The sequence below is a fragment of the Thermobia domestica genome, chromosome 12 (genome assembly GCF_964235325.1).
Source record: "Thermobia domestica chromosome 12, izTheDome1.hap1.1, whole genome shotgun sequence".
In the NCBI taxonomy this organism is placed as follows: domain Eukaryota; kingdom Metazoa; phylum Arthropoda; class Insecta; order Zygentoma; family Lepismatidae; genus Thermobia; species Thermobia domestica.
Window position 1 is genome coordinate 147,848,097 of NC_137465.1, and position 13,406 is coordinate 147,861,502.

The following is a 13,406-nucleotide window of genomic DNA, read 5'->3' on the forward strand; positions in this document are numbered from 1 at the left end:
GTACTTCCTTCATTTTGATGTCCCGCTTACAGCTGTTGAAATTATGGTCATCCTAAACATGATATAAAATGATGATGTTGTATATTCAAAAATTATCATTAATCATAAATTTGAGAGGTCAATGCTTAAAGTTGGCATAGATGTGTCTCTAGCACGATGCTCTAAGGAAATAAGACCGGGTGTTATACTATTTATTCCCAAAAGACGTATAAAAATGTAACGATTTAGTACTTGCACATAGAAGAATTAATCAAGTTACCATAAAGTAAACCTCTTTCGAATCCTGTAACTACTGGAGCATATTTTGGGTTCAGATCTTATATTAGGAGCAATCTGCAAAATTATGCTAGAGCTTATTTTCTGGTTAGGTTCTATTTTAGGGGAAACGTGGTGTTACTAAATAGTAAATAATGTTTAGGATTATTAATCGGATATTATTTTTCTACTTAGGGAAAGCCGAGAATGCTCTTATTTCTATGAGTATAAATATGTAGATGCTCTCAAAATAATGGAAACTTTGTAGTTGCGTAAGATGTATAAGGTGCTTATATGAAAGACTGTGTGCAGCGCCTCAGTACTACCACCGTTATTATTGGTGTATTATACTTTCTCCAGTTTAACGTTTCAAGATTATGCACCAAACATAAGGGAGATGTTGAGATGGATTATGATGGTGGAATGAAGAAAGTGAGAAGAAACGAGAAAGCCCGAAGAAATTTCACGCACACAGTATTTGTCCACTACGAAGTTCACTTTACGTAGGATGGAATCGAACCTGGGATCTCAAGAGGTGAGCTCTACCACTGAGCCGCCACTGACCCCCTAGTGTATTAGGTGATTGTCTGTAATACATCAGGCGGGGTTAGAACGGAGGCGTATGTTGAAGTGGGCAAAGTATATTATTTTCAAAGAAGCCAAATTGTGGCTGGGCGGTCAGTTAGCGCAAGTGTATCTAAGATAGCCAGTGTACTTAGTGGTCCCACCTTCCACCACAGGCCCACAAAGAAGAACTCTACTCAGACAAGCAGGTTCATTGTGAAGACCACAACTCGGCAAAGTAAAGCACAAACACGAAACAGCCACCCATCAGATAAGCACAACCGACGCAAATCTTGCACAACAACAGATTAAATAACACACAAAGATAAACAGAAACACACACTAACAGTTTTTCAATTACATCCCATAAGTTTCTCTCTTCTGCACTCTTCACGGAAGGCAGAATACAGAAGAACGAAGAATCTCAAGGTTAGTAGCAGGTGATAACCCAACTCATCTCGAGCAATTAAACCGCAGGCATCACACGACTTCAGCATCACACTAGAGCGCAGATTTCTCACTACTCCGACTTCATCCTTCATTATTCTCTCTACCAATCGCATTCAATAGGCAAAATAGTAGACACATGCTAGAGGTCCCACTCTGCCGTGTGCAGATTAAAGTTTTTATTTTTGTTTTTGTTGTTAGTGATCCCGAGGAAGAGTGTCCAAGATGATGACAACTTACAGAAGTTCTGGCAAAGTAATATTGGAGAAGAAGAATAGTGCACGGAAGGGAAACCGCCGGGAAACTGACAGGGATTGCCGAACATTCAAGAGGATTGTCACAAAGAAACGTAGAACGAATGAGTCAAAAGTGTCTACGGATCTCAGTAAGAACTCGGAACATCCTATTCCGACAATCATAATCCGAAGCGAGTTGTATAAACCGAATATCTGCTGTCTAAATCGCTGATCTCCAACAACGCTTTAGCGAGAAGGAAATCATAATGCTGAAAACATGAGCAATGGACTCCCAATGATATAAAACTCGTAATATGGTCCAATGAATGATATTTCATATTATTCCCGTAAACAGGTCGTGTTTATGAGTGGCAACTCCCAAAGAAACATATACTTCGAACTCTCTCCTCTCTATATGACACAAGCGTCAGCTCTGTGATATGATGCTGTGGATCGTAATTTTCTATTATTCTGTGGGCCCTATGATTATATTTAATGGGTGCATTACTGCCAGTTAGTGTCATGTTTTAACGAAGTAAATCCTCATGTTAAGCGTGTTTGCATATCCAGACTCCTATGAAAACATTTACAATCATTCCAACTACAAACATTTACAATCATTCCAACTACAAACATTTACAATCATTCCAACTACAAACATTTCACGGATTCAACCTGTTTTATGTAAGTTATTAGAACGTAAAATCGAAAGTGATTTATTCGAAAAATACTTTTATACATTGCAGGAGCTAGGAGCTGTGATTTCCAAATATTCACCGCAAACTCAGTCATATCGGACTAAACAAAAGTGAGTTTGGAGCAGAAAACTACTTTACACAAAAGTCAAAAGAAATTTTGCAATTTCATACAGAATGGCCGAGCGCATTGGCTCAATAATTTAACAATCAGATATTTGTGTGTTTAAACCCAATAGGAAGCCCTTTTTTAAAAATGTATTCCTAATTTCATCCGGAGACAACACATTTCTTTGAATAACTCTTTGCTCGAACGAGTTATTATTATTATTATTATTATTATTATTATTATTATTATTATTATTATTATTATTATTATTATTATTATTATTATTATTATTATTACTATTATTATTATAACAATACCTTGTATAACCATGAAAGGCAGGCGGTTTGTATATTAATACTGAAAATTAGTTGACTGTCGATCTCGGTCATCGAAAAGTCTTTAGGAGTCAAGGACATCGGTTATGAGGCTCTGGATTTGAGTTCCGGAGGAGCAAGTACTCTGGCTCAAGCCAAAAATTGTTAAAAGTAATAGGGCGCCGACCAAACATATTCAAAACTTCTCGACCCTTGTTTAGGTCTTGTCAACGGCTCGAGTGGTTCGTCTCACAGCTCATTCACTAACGAGCTGAACCGAGAAATAACCTGAGCCAACAGCTCACCCAACTTAGCTGGCTTGAACCGATGGCTCATTCGAGCCGAACCGAACTGAGCTGGTTCGAGCCATCGACTCAGTTGAGCTGAGTCGAAGCGAGCCGATGGACTAGTTTCAACTAAACTGGCTCGAGCCGATGGCTCACATGAGCCGAGTCAGTGGCTCATGCCAACCGAGCAGGCTCAAGCCATCGGCTCAATTGAGCCGAATCGGTGACTTGTCCTAACCGAGCCGATGGCTCATCCCAATCTAGCCGGCTCGAGCCGTTCGTTCAGTTGGAACCGAGTCGAGCCAGTTGACATCACTATCCGGGTTGGGCTTCTGCTTGAGCTAAAAAAAATTCGACCGTGCGAGACAAGACACAGTAAAAATATCCCCACAAAATGCACTAGAAGTACGAGACGAGATACACCCCTGTCGTGAGCAACACTAAAAGTATTCCACATCACTGCTTACATTTCTAATGGTTTTCGCTCTCCAGTCTAATCTGGGCATGATTTCAAAACGAGTTAAAACGAGCTGGACGAGCGAGCCATTTATCTAACTTGACTCGACTCGAAACTTGACCTTGGGAGACCCGGGTTCGATTCCCGACGAGAGCTCATGTGGTTCGGATTCCACGTTAATCAGCAGGTCCACGTCTCATATAGCCTCCTGCTGAAAGGAACGCTAAACTAAAATCAAATCAACTCAACTCGAAACTCGACCTCAAAACAGTGACCGACTCGGAACTCGATTCGTGAAAATTAACTTTGATTCGAGTCGAGTCGAGTTTTAGCTCGACTCGTGCCCATTTCTACTTATTTCAGTTCTGTTTTGCAGCAAAACTTTCTTACTTATTTACAAGGCTTTTCGAGTGGGAAGAACTGAACAAAAATGTGTTTTGAGAATGGCATCACCAGTGGGGGGGGGACGAGTGGGACGGGACGAAGAAGCAGGCCCGTAGCCAGCCTTCAAATTTAGGGGGGGCTAAATGTAAATTAGGGGGGGCACACACAGAGAGAGACACAGACATTATATATATATATATATATATATATATATATATATATATATATATATATATATATATATATATATATATATAATGTCTGTCTCTGTGTGTGATGATGCATAATTTCTATGCTCTTAAAACTAAAACTACAGCGTGAAGGAATTATTATTAAAATTTTCCCCTATAGCGTTAGTACAACTGTACCTGAAAGCTAGAATACTATGTGTCTCCTTTTTATTTTATTTGTTATGGCAACAAAATATTTCTTCCGTTTTCTCATCTTCAAGGAAATAAAAAAAAATATTTGTTAAAAAATAGTTGGCCGAACGAACCAATCATTAAAATTTCCAAAGAATTAGTGCAAGAAATAGGTTTTTTAATTTTTGATGACTGAAAAAATATTTGTGAAACTTGAAAACATCTAGAGAGTAATGAGATTTAATACTATCTTCAAAGATATTCTACAGAGAAGGGTCTCAGAATCTTTAATCAATATTTTGAAATACATGTGGCCTAAACAAATATATGCATATTGGAAAAGTGAAATTAACATTTTACCTGTATTATTATTTACATCTCCTTAGACATGTAACTTTATATTTCTTTAAATATCACGCGCTTTATTTTACACTTGTACATCTAAACATTTTTTGATCTTTTTTTATGATGATGTTCGAAAGAAATAATGATATGTTTATGGGTTTTTGCTATCTACAAATTTATAAATTTCATAAGATTAGGAAACACAAACACAACACGCATATATACACTCCTCATGTTGGCACACTATAATAGAAACAAGTTGTACATTTGAACAATCACTAACAACACTATCACAGTATAAGTCTCCTTGTTTTGGATGCTGCCAATCTTAAAACAATTGTGTCCAGATCGAGGTTTCTGGTGATGTCCTTGTAACTCAGTTAATGTACAACTCCTTTTGAAAAAATGCCCTAACAAAGAAGGAATTCCTCTCACCTGAAGTAGTTCTATATAAAGGTTGACCGGCTTCAGGGCAGAAATTTAGTAAAGAAAATATTCAAATTTACAAACGTATAATTTCTTGCTTTCTTTTTAGTAACTGAAAAAATACTTTTTGCATAACAGCTGTGAGTTCCATTTTATCACAACACATTTCAATTTTTACACGTCGTGGACCCCGTAGCGAGGTCACGTGGACCCCTGGGGTCCGCGGACTCCAGTTTGAGAACCACTGTTCTAGACTCTTTGGAACATACTATCAACAATCATTTAGGATGATTGCTACTAAAGTCATGTTTAAGTAAAAATAATCTGTTATGATCTGGTACTCGAGCATTCAAATAAGAAATAACTCCAAAAAAGTTCCCTGTTCTAGCGCAGTTATCTTCTTTCTCGAAACGAAATTGATAAGAGGAGTAACAGTTCATTAAATTTTCTTTGTATAGTACAATTCATATCAAAGTATACATGAAATTCTTCTTTACATTGTACAAATAAGAATTCGAGATCTGTTGCTCCCCGTAGGTACTAAAATGTTTAAGTTAAGAACTAATTATTTAAAGAGCTATTTACTTATTTCTATTGAAGATATCTCTTCTTCAAAATGAAACTACATTAACAAATTGTTACTTTTGTGGGCTACCCCGTAGCCTCATGGGTACAGCGCTCGCCTTCGGTGCGTCTGGTTTCGGGTTCAAACCGTACTGGGAGTCCTCGGATTCAAACCGATAGTGATTTGGATGTTACTTTAAGCTATAGGTCCCGTTTCTTTATAGCCTCCCTGCTGAAGAGAGACGCTAAACTCCCCAACGCACCCTGTTTTAAGTCAAAGGTAAAATTTCAAATTTATAAAGCATTATACATATTATCATCTAATAAGGTTCAATTTTTAATTGAACATTCTGTTTTTCCTATAAGTGCAACCTGTACTACCTCCGTTTAGTCCGCTGCATTTTTTGTTTACATACCAGAAGATTGCAAGGTATTCATTTACAAAATATTAACTTTGCATGATTAGGCTTACGTCTAATGATCTGCTTGAACATTTGATTCTGGCACCAAAAATTGGCAACAATTATTAAATTATTTTAATATAAGTATCTAATTATTTACCCCCGATAAAGATTAAGTGAATCGAACTTATCTTTAGTTTAAAGATATATTATTCTAAGTTATTTAACAAATAGTCAAGTTGCTGCTACACTACAATTCGCATTCTTCAAGTGAACTTCGGTGCATCTTCAGAAACCAGCATCGACCAACTTTCAATTACAACCATGTTCAACTAACAACACAACAAGAGTAAATACAATTCAGAAAAGGAAACTTTTCTTACTCCGTTATCACGTGACATAAAACGTAGTCAAAATCCCCCACTCCTTTCTCTCTCCATGTCCAATATACACAAAACAAACCCATACACCTGTGTGATTATTAGAGCAAAGCAGTTGCGACCCCTGTTGAGGGATGCTGTCTTTTCAATCTCTCACATATTAACCGAAAGCCAATGACTCACAGCAAAATGATGTTTTCAGTTGCAAATTCCAAAAAGAACAGGAAGAAGTAAACTCTTTGTCCGCAGAGTAAAATTATGTTGTTTCTGAACACAAATACATGTTTGCCGATAGAATAACCATAAATTATTTTTCTCCTGCAGCGAAGGTCGTTTATATATATAAACAGACTCACCCTCAAATAAATATTAGCAATTCAAAGAAGCGTAGCGCATAAATAGGCCAATACTTTAAATGAGGATAATAAAAGTAAATTTGAATACATTTGGAAATACAATTTCTTCCAACATTTCAGTCAGTGTTCGAATTAAACTTTCGAACGAGAGGGGGATGCTTATGTATTGTTGCTGTAAATGTAAAGGCGAAAATTTATGTTACTTCTGTGATACGAGCCGGACATAAAATTTTACCGAAAGGGAATTTCCCCGGCATCCCCCGTTAATTCGAACTATGATTTTAGTTAGGGGGGCTGCAAAAAATTTAGGGGGGGCTGAGCCCGCCCTAGCCCCCCCGTAACTACGGGCCTGCGAAGAAGTAAGTGGGGCGAAAAATTGAGGAGGAGAAAAGAAAAGAAGAGAACGAAAGAAAAAGAAAGAAAGAAAGTATTACTTGGAATATTACTAATATGTGCTTAAATCCTGTTTCCGTTTTAGGAAATTTCCTATAATGTTACTCATGTTAGGAAAATATATGTGCACATATATAAAATAGAAGGAAAAAGTAATAAAAAGTGCTCAAAATCAAGGAAAAGTAGGGTTTATTTTTGAAAATTTTACGGCGCTTCGCGCCAACCATGGTGGCGCTTCGCGGCTCGTCAGTCGACCTCACTCATATGTACGGGGCGCCGTCGTATACTCTCGCCCCTAGCACTGATTTTCGACGTCATGGAACTGGGTGGGACAGTAGTTTTCTGGAGAGGATTTTTGATGGGGTCAAGCTACATTGGATGAGTCAAGTTATCTTCTCGCTTCCGCTGTGAACCTAAGTACATGATTCCAAAAGTCATATTTTGGGGGACAAAACAATACATCTGCCGGATAAAAGCATAGACCGGTGTGTGTTTCACTTCATTTTCATACAAATGTGTAGCCTTTCCTACCTTATTTTTAATCCCGTAGTTGCTTCTTTCGGAAAGTTAAACAAAATTGCAATTCTTATTTTCTTTATAGTATTTATAAGTCAAAGAATTACGTAACCATTGTATGTCACTTATGTAGCTCACAGAGGCGCAACTATGGGGAAGCAAGCGAAGCACGTGCCCCGGGCACGTGGTTAGAGACGCGTATAAAAGGGAGGTTATATATTAGTATTTTTCTTGACGGTATTTCATACTTTTCATCAGAGTGCGAAATCATGAAATCGAAGTGGGAGGAGACTGGAGAACAGAAGAAAAAAAAAAAGCTCTGCGCACTTCTCGTGAGGATTGGCTGGCGGGGATTACCTAAACTAGCCATGAGTTGTCAAATTAACAGTTATGCATCGTGGTTGATGATAATGATCCTGAGTTGAGGTGTAAAATTGGACTCGAAACCGGGAGGTGTTCGTATTAGTATCTCAGATGGAGCATGGAGTGGCACGAATATGAAAATAAGGTTGCTATAGTTTCCCACAGGGTTGGTAAAAGTAAGACTAAGAGTATCGAAACACCTGGCAATTTTTTATCAAGACTTGGCAATTTCAAGTTTCATCCCCCCCCCCAATCTTGTAATGCTCGCTACGCCGCTGTCTATAGGTTCTTTTCCTATTTCACAAGTTGCTCAATATTTTGTATCCCAAGAAAACGTCCGTTTAAATAACATGGGAATCTCTTCATCCCCCTTTAGACACCCCCCCCCCCAAAAAAATCAAAAATATTCACTTTTTGCAATTTTCCTGTGGGCTTGTCCCGGAAAGCTACAATCATGCCAAATTTAATCATTGTAGCCCTACAGAAAGTGCTCAATAATGTGGGAGGTGTAAAAGATGTTCCATATAACTAACATGGGATAGATTTTTCAGTTCCCTATAAAACCACTCTAAGGTTGGAATTTTTTTATATTTACTGATTTACTTAGGTAGTGTCAACGAAAACGTACAAACACTCCCAATTTCAAGTTTATATTCCAATTCTAAGTAGATCTACCTAAAACATGAGATCAAATGTCCAAAAGAAGGCCCATTTAAATACCGGTAACATGGGGAAATTCTTCATCCCCTCTTTAGACCCCGAAAAATTAAAAATATTCACTTTTGGCAATTTTCCTGTGGGTTAGTTCCGGAAAGCTACAATCATGCCAAATTTAATCATTGTATCAATACAGGAAGTGCTCAATAATTTATGTCAGCTCATGTAGTTTATTATATATAGTTAGGATAGGATATATCGTAATATAGACTATAAACACACTTTGCAGTCGTAAGAATGACTAGTTACTTACTGTGTCGTGAACATCCTATAACACATATCCTAGAATACACTGTAAAAACAACTACTGCGGTTTTCAAAACCGAAACTACAAAAGTGATTTTCGGTTTTTTCAAAAGCCGGTTTTGACAGCACTAGTAAAAACCCTCTGCGCTCGTAAGAATGACTAAAACATAGTCCTTAATTTTATATAACAAAATATATCATAATATAAACTATAAACACACTTTGCAATCGTAAGAATTACTAACTATATACCAGGCAGGCCCGTATTCAGGGGTTCTAGGGGGCCGGGCCCCCCTAAATTTTTGCAGTCATCTAAAATTTTCACGGTAGGCTTGCAAAATGAACTATAATATGATGAACTAAAATATGGTTGAATCGCCCCCTCTAACTTCAGCCGACCCCCCCCCCTACATTTTTGGGCTGGCTACCGGCCTGATACCAGGTCGTTAACATCTTATAACACATATACTAGAACATAATATAAAAACATTCTGCAGTTGTACGAATGACTAATAATTACATTGGTGTTAATTTTATATAACAAAATATACCGTAAAAAAGATTACAAAACAATTTGCAGTCATAAGAATGGCTAGCTACTTACATTGTCGTTAGTTTCAAGTTGTGATCAATTCTCGCAAGAATTCCTCAAGAGATCTTTTGATTGTGTCATAATCCACAGACCACACATAGGTTCCTCAATCTATGCTGCAGATCAACATAAACCTTTCTAGTTTTCTTGACGGGGTATTGTCCTCTTTCACACTAGGAAATGGTAGAATGAACGGTGGAATTTTCTTTCTGGAGGCTTTGTATGAGTTTTCATACCGTTGGGTGGTTGTCTCCAACCAAATGGAAAAACTTATGATTCCACCCCTCACATAAGTTATATGTGCGAGGATTGTTAGGCAGAGTTGCCTCATGAGCATTCCAAACTTCCGGCGGAAATCTTGGTGGCACTATCTTAATTCTTACATCAGAATTCTCAGGATTGAAATATTATTAGCAGTTTGAATTTTGGAACATAATGAATAAATTGAAAATTTATGTTGAAATCTTCATTTACCAAGTAAGAAACAAAATAGTTTAAAACCCGAGAGTTCAAATTATACATTCTGCCTTTGTGTCCTCCTGCCATTTTGTCCTTTATCATTTTGTACCCTGTCATTTCGTTCTCTGCCATTTTGTCCTCCTCTCCTGCCATTATGTCCCCTGCCATTTTGTCCTCCTGCCATTCTGTCCGTTCCCCTCAAAAAATATCACATATTTCAAAATGGCGGATTTCAAGATGGCAGTGGAGGTTAGTGACCCACTCCGCCCATACTTCTTTTGCTAATATGTGCAACTACCGGTACCACCGTTTGTATTGTCTATCTTTCACTTTTCACGGTTCAAAAGTTTATTTGATGTATTTCAATAGCATAGCATACCCTCCCATCCGCTGCTATAACTTTGCACATATACATATTTTCACATCCTATATCAGTCGCACTATGGCACATCCCGCAACTCAATTCATCCTTTTAGACCCTTTACTTGTGACTTAACTGATAGTTTGGGATTGGCTACACTCCAATTGGATCAGGGGCCAGAAAATTTTTGAAAGATCCCTAAATCGAGTTGTCGTATTTTCTACGGAATAAGTACATCATACTGAATTAACTGATGCTGGTAGTTTGGGTTCGGCTACATTATATGTAGTTCTCCAAATATTAGGCCTAGAAGATTTTTTGTGATTGGATCTTTTGATCCAAAAATGGCCCGACAAGTTTATAAGCTTCAAGTCGTGGATCATGTTGCTTCATGCGCAGGGCCGGCTTAGGTGGGCGGGCCTCTAGGTAGACAAGGAGCCTCTACGATGATCAAAATCTAAACTGGCTATTTAAAAGGAATCATAAAGATACAATCGTCATCATAAAATAAAATATGACCAAAAATATGAAACATATTCCCTTAACTATCCTACTGTACTTTCACAGAAAAGTATTAGGCGAAGTCAATAGGAGCCACATATTTTTTCTAGGCCGGGGCATCCAGATGGGTTAATCCGGTCCTGGCCATGCATATATATGGCACTGAGTATATTCTTGCGAACGACATAATGAAAAAGTTCTGAAAACCTTTTTCTAGTCATCATATATATTGGAAATGGCAACACTGATTGTTTACATGGTAACAAACAAAATAATATCACAGTCCGTGTTATTTGTTCGCTAAGAACAAATTATCTTGTTATGTTTAAAATAGCGATATTTAAGAGATTCTCAAAAGGATATTGCGGATCCTAAATGTGTATAAACTGCGATTTAATTTTGAATGTGATTTAATTCAGTGTAACGAAATTAATAAATAGGGCAAGGTAAATAGCTACTTTTCTAATCAATTTGCAATATTTTTTAATTTTTTTTTTCCTATGGAGATGTAATTTTCTACAGAAATAACAAATTTAGCAAGGCAGTTAAGTCAGTGTTTAAAAAAAGCGAAGGGTGTATGTAAATAATTCAGAGAGATAGGGTTAAGGTGTGATTTTTCGGTATTAATTTTGGAGTGTGACTTTGAATCATTGGTACTAGTTTCGAAAAGGATCCTAAGATTGGAAATTTCGTACATCAATAGACCTACATGTTTAGTCGAATCGAAAAAAAAAGTTACAATTTCCGTGCAGCATTACTTTTGGCGTACCACTCTAAATAACTATTGAAAAATTAGAATTCTTTCATTAATTACCTTCTTATTGTTTTCAAAATGGTTTGCGCTGGGCGACATGCAAATATCTCCCATCACATAGCTAAAATTCAAGGGTTCAAAAATTCAAAAATTACAATTCCTTTACGATTTCCGTATAAATACGGCGTCCTGATGTATGCATAAAAACTAGTGCAAAAAACTTAACAAGCCACTAAAAAGCACGAATGTTATCTAACAGAGTCAGTGTAGAGCAAAGCGGGAGAGCCTGACCATTAACGAGATGATGCGTCCGAAGGGAGCAGGCGCGTCAGTGGAGGTGGGGATCCGCATAAACGAGGGTACTGAGAGCAAGTGGGTTTTGGCAGTGATACGAGTTTCAATAGCACTTGTCGTTTCACACTAGTAACGCTCCACTTGTAAACATAAAATACAGCTTCTGTACACTGTGCAGAAACACAGCACCGGTCCAAAATAGGGATTAACTGCTGTATCGCCGGACCAATTTTAGGAAATTTACTGGGTCAGTTGGAGAATTTATTTAAGTTTGTGAGGAAGAATGAATGAAAGTCAGGTAAGGGGACCACAATTTCGCTAAAAGTTAAGAAAATGGTTGTATTTTTTGGTTGCTATTGATGTTATAAGCGGCACTGTATGCGGAGGCGGATGGACTATTTCACGGAGAGGTGCACTTGTTTTACTATACATATCCATAGATTGTAAAAGGGACAAGACAAATTTGGGCAAGTCTTTAATTTGTCCATTTCATGTCGAGAACAGAACCCAACGGGAAGGTTCTAGAACACAGGTCCCCCCATATAGGTTAGTAGCTAGGTTGGTTCTTTTCTGTGCCAAAATTTAATATTTAATTCACATAGTATTACCGAGCGAGAGCGTCAGCGAGTGAAGGCGGGTTAGAGCCCCGCAGTGCACGTTGTTTTCTGTCTTTATTACAGCTAAATGGAATAGGGACCTGTGTTCTAGAACGTTGCCGAACCCAACTAACCCCTGCGGGGCTTCTAACCCGCTCTTACTACTACTTATACTATGGATCGATATAGTAAAACTGCACGCGTAATGTAACGTATTCTGACGTCACTTAATATAATCCAAACAAATATAACCAAATGCAGTACATTTTCGTACTTTTTATCGCTTTTCAAATTGGTCAGGCGATACAGCACTAATGCCCAAAATAGTTTCTAATACAATCATTTTTCATATGCACTCACTTATTTTCTTCAAAAATGTGGTGCGCCGAAAGTAAACCAGCACCACAATTTCGCTAAGTTGTGGTAATACTAAGTTAGGTGTTTTCAATTAGCACTTACCTTCATCTAAACATTTCACATCTTCTTTAAACATAAACTCATGAATGTCAGTGAGTGAAGAGAAAGTGATGTGTTAAAAAAAGGATTTTTCATTCAACTTCCTGAAAGTCTAATAGTAATGAAATACGAACAGAAAACAACATGCTGTAAGCTGATTAGCAAGTAAAGGAGGGACTTTGCTATATCAAGGCAGTATGTAAACTTGCGAATGGTCACGTGCAAGTAATATTTATAGATTTTGTCAAGATTTAGCATTATGTTCCACATACAAAATATTGAAAGTACTGTTGCGAAATCCACAGAGCTATGTGTAGGTCTTTTAAAATCATGATCTTGTGTGCTTAGTTTGTAAAGCAATTTTTTGTCCGTCTTCTATCAATAATAACAGTAACTACAAATTGCGTCTGTCGTGACGCTGCTTGCCTACCTTGTATTACTCAGATTGTCACACTTTATATGAAATACGAAAGAAATTTCTGCATATAGCATATCAAAAGGTGAAAGTTGTTAATAAAGAAAAGGTTTCTTGGTTAGTAAGAGATAATTTTGTTGAAAACAAAAATATCTTCATGC

At 37.4% G+C, this 13,406-nt stretch overlaps 1 protein-coding gene across 1 annotated transcript in view; it reads left to right on the plus strand.

The window, feature by feature from the left end:
* The first annotated feature begins 10,984 nt into the window (after positions 1-10,984).
* The window catches only part of LOC145666717 (WD repeat-containing protein 54-like), a 32,846-nt gene continuing 30,424 nt past the window's right edge, over positions 10,985-13,406 (plus strand). The window contains exon 1 of the mRNA XM_081734237.1: positions 10,985-11,176. The gene's annotated coding sequence lies outside the window, so the exon portion shown is untranslated. The remainder of the gene's footprint in view (positions 11,177-13,406) is intronic.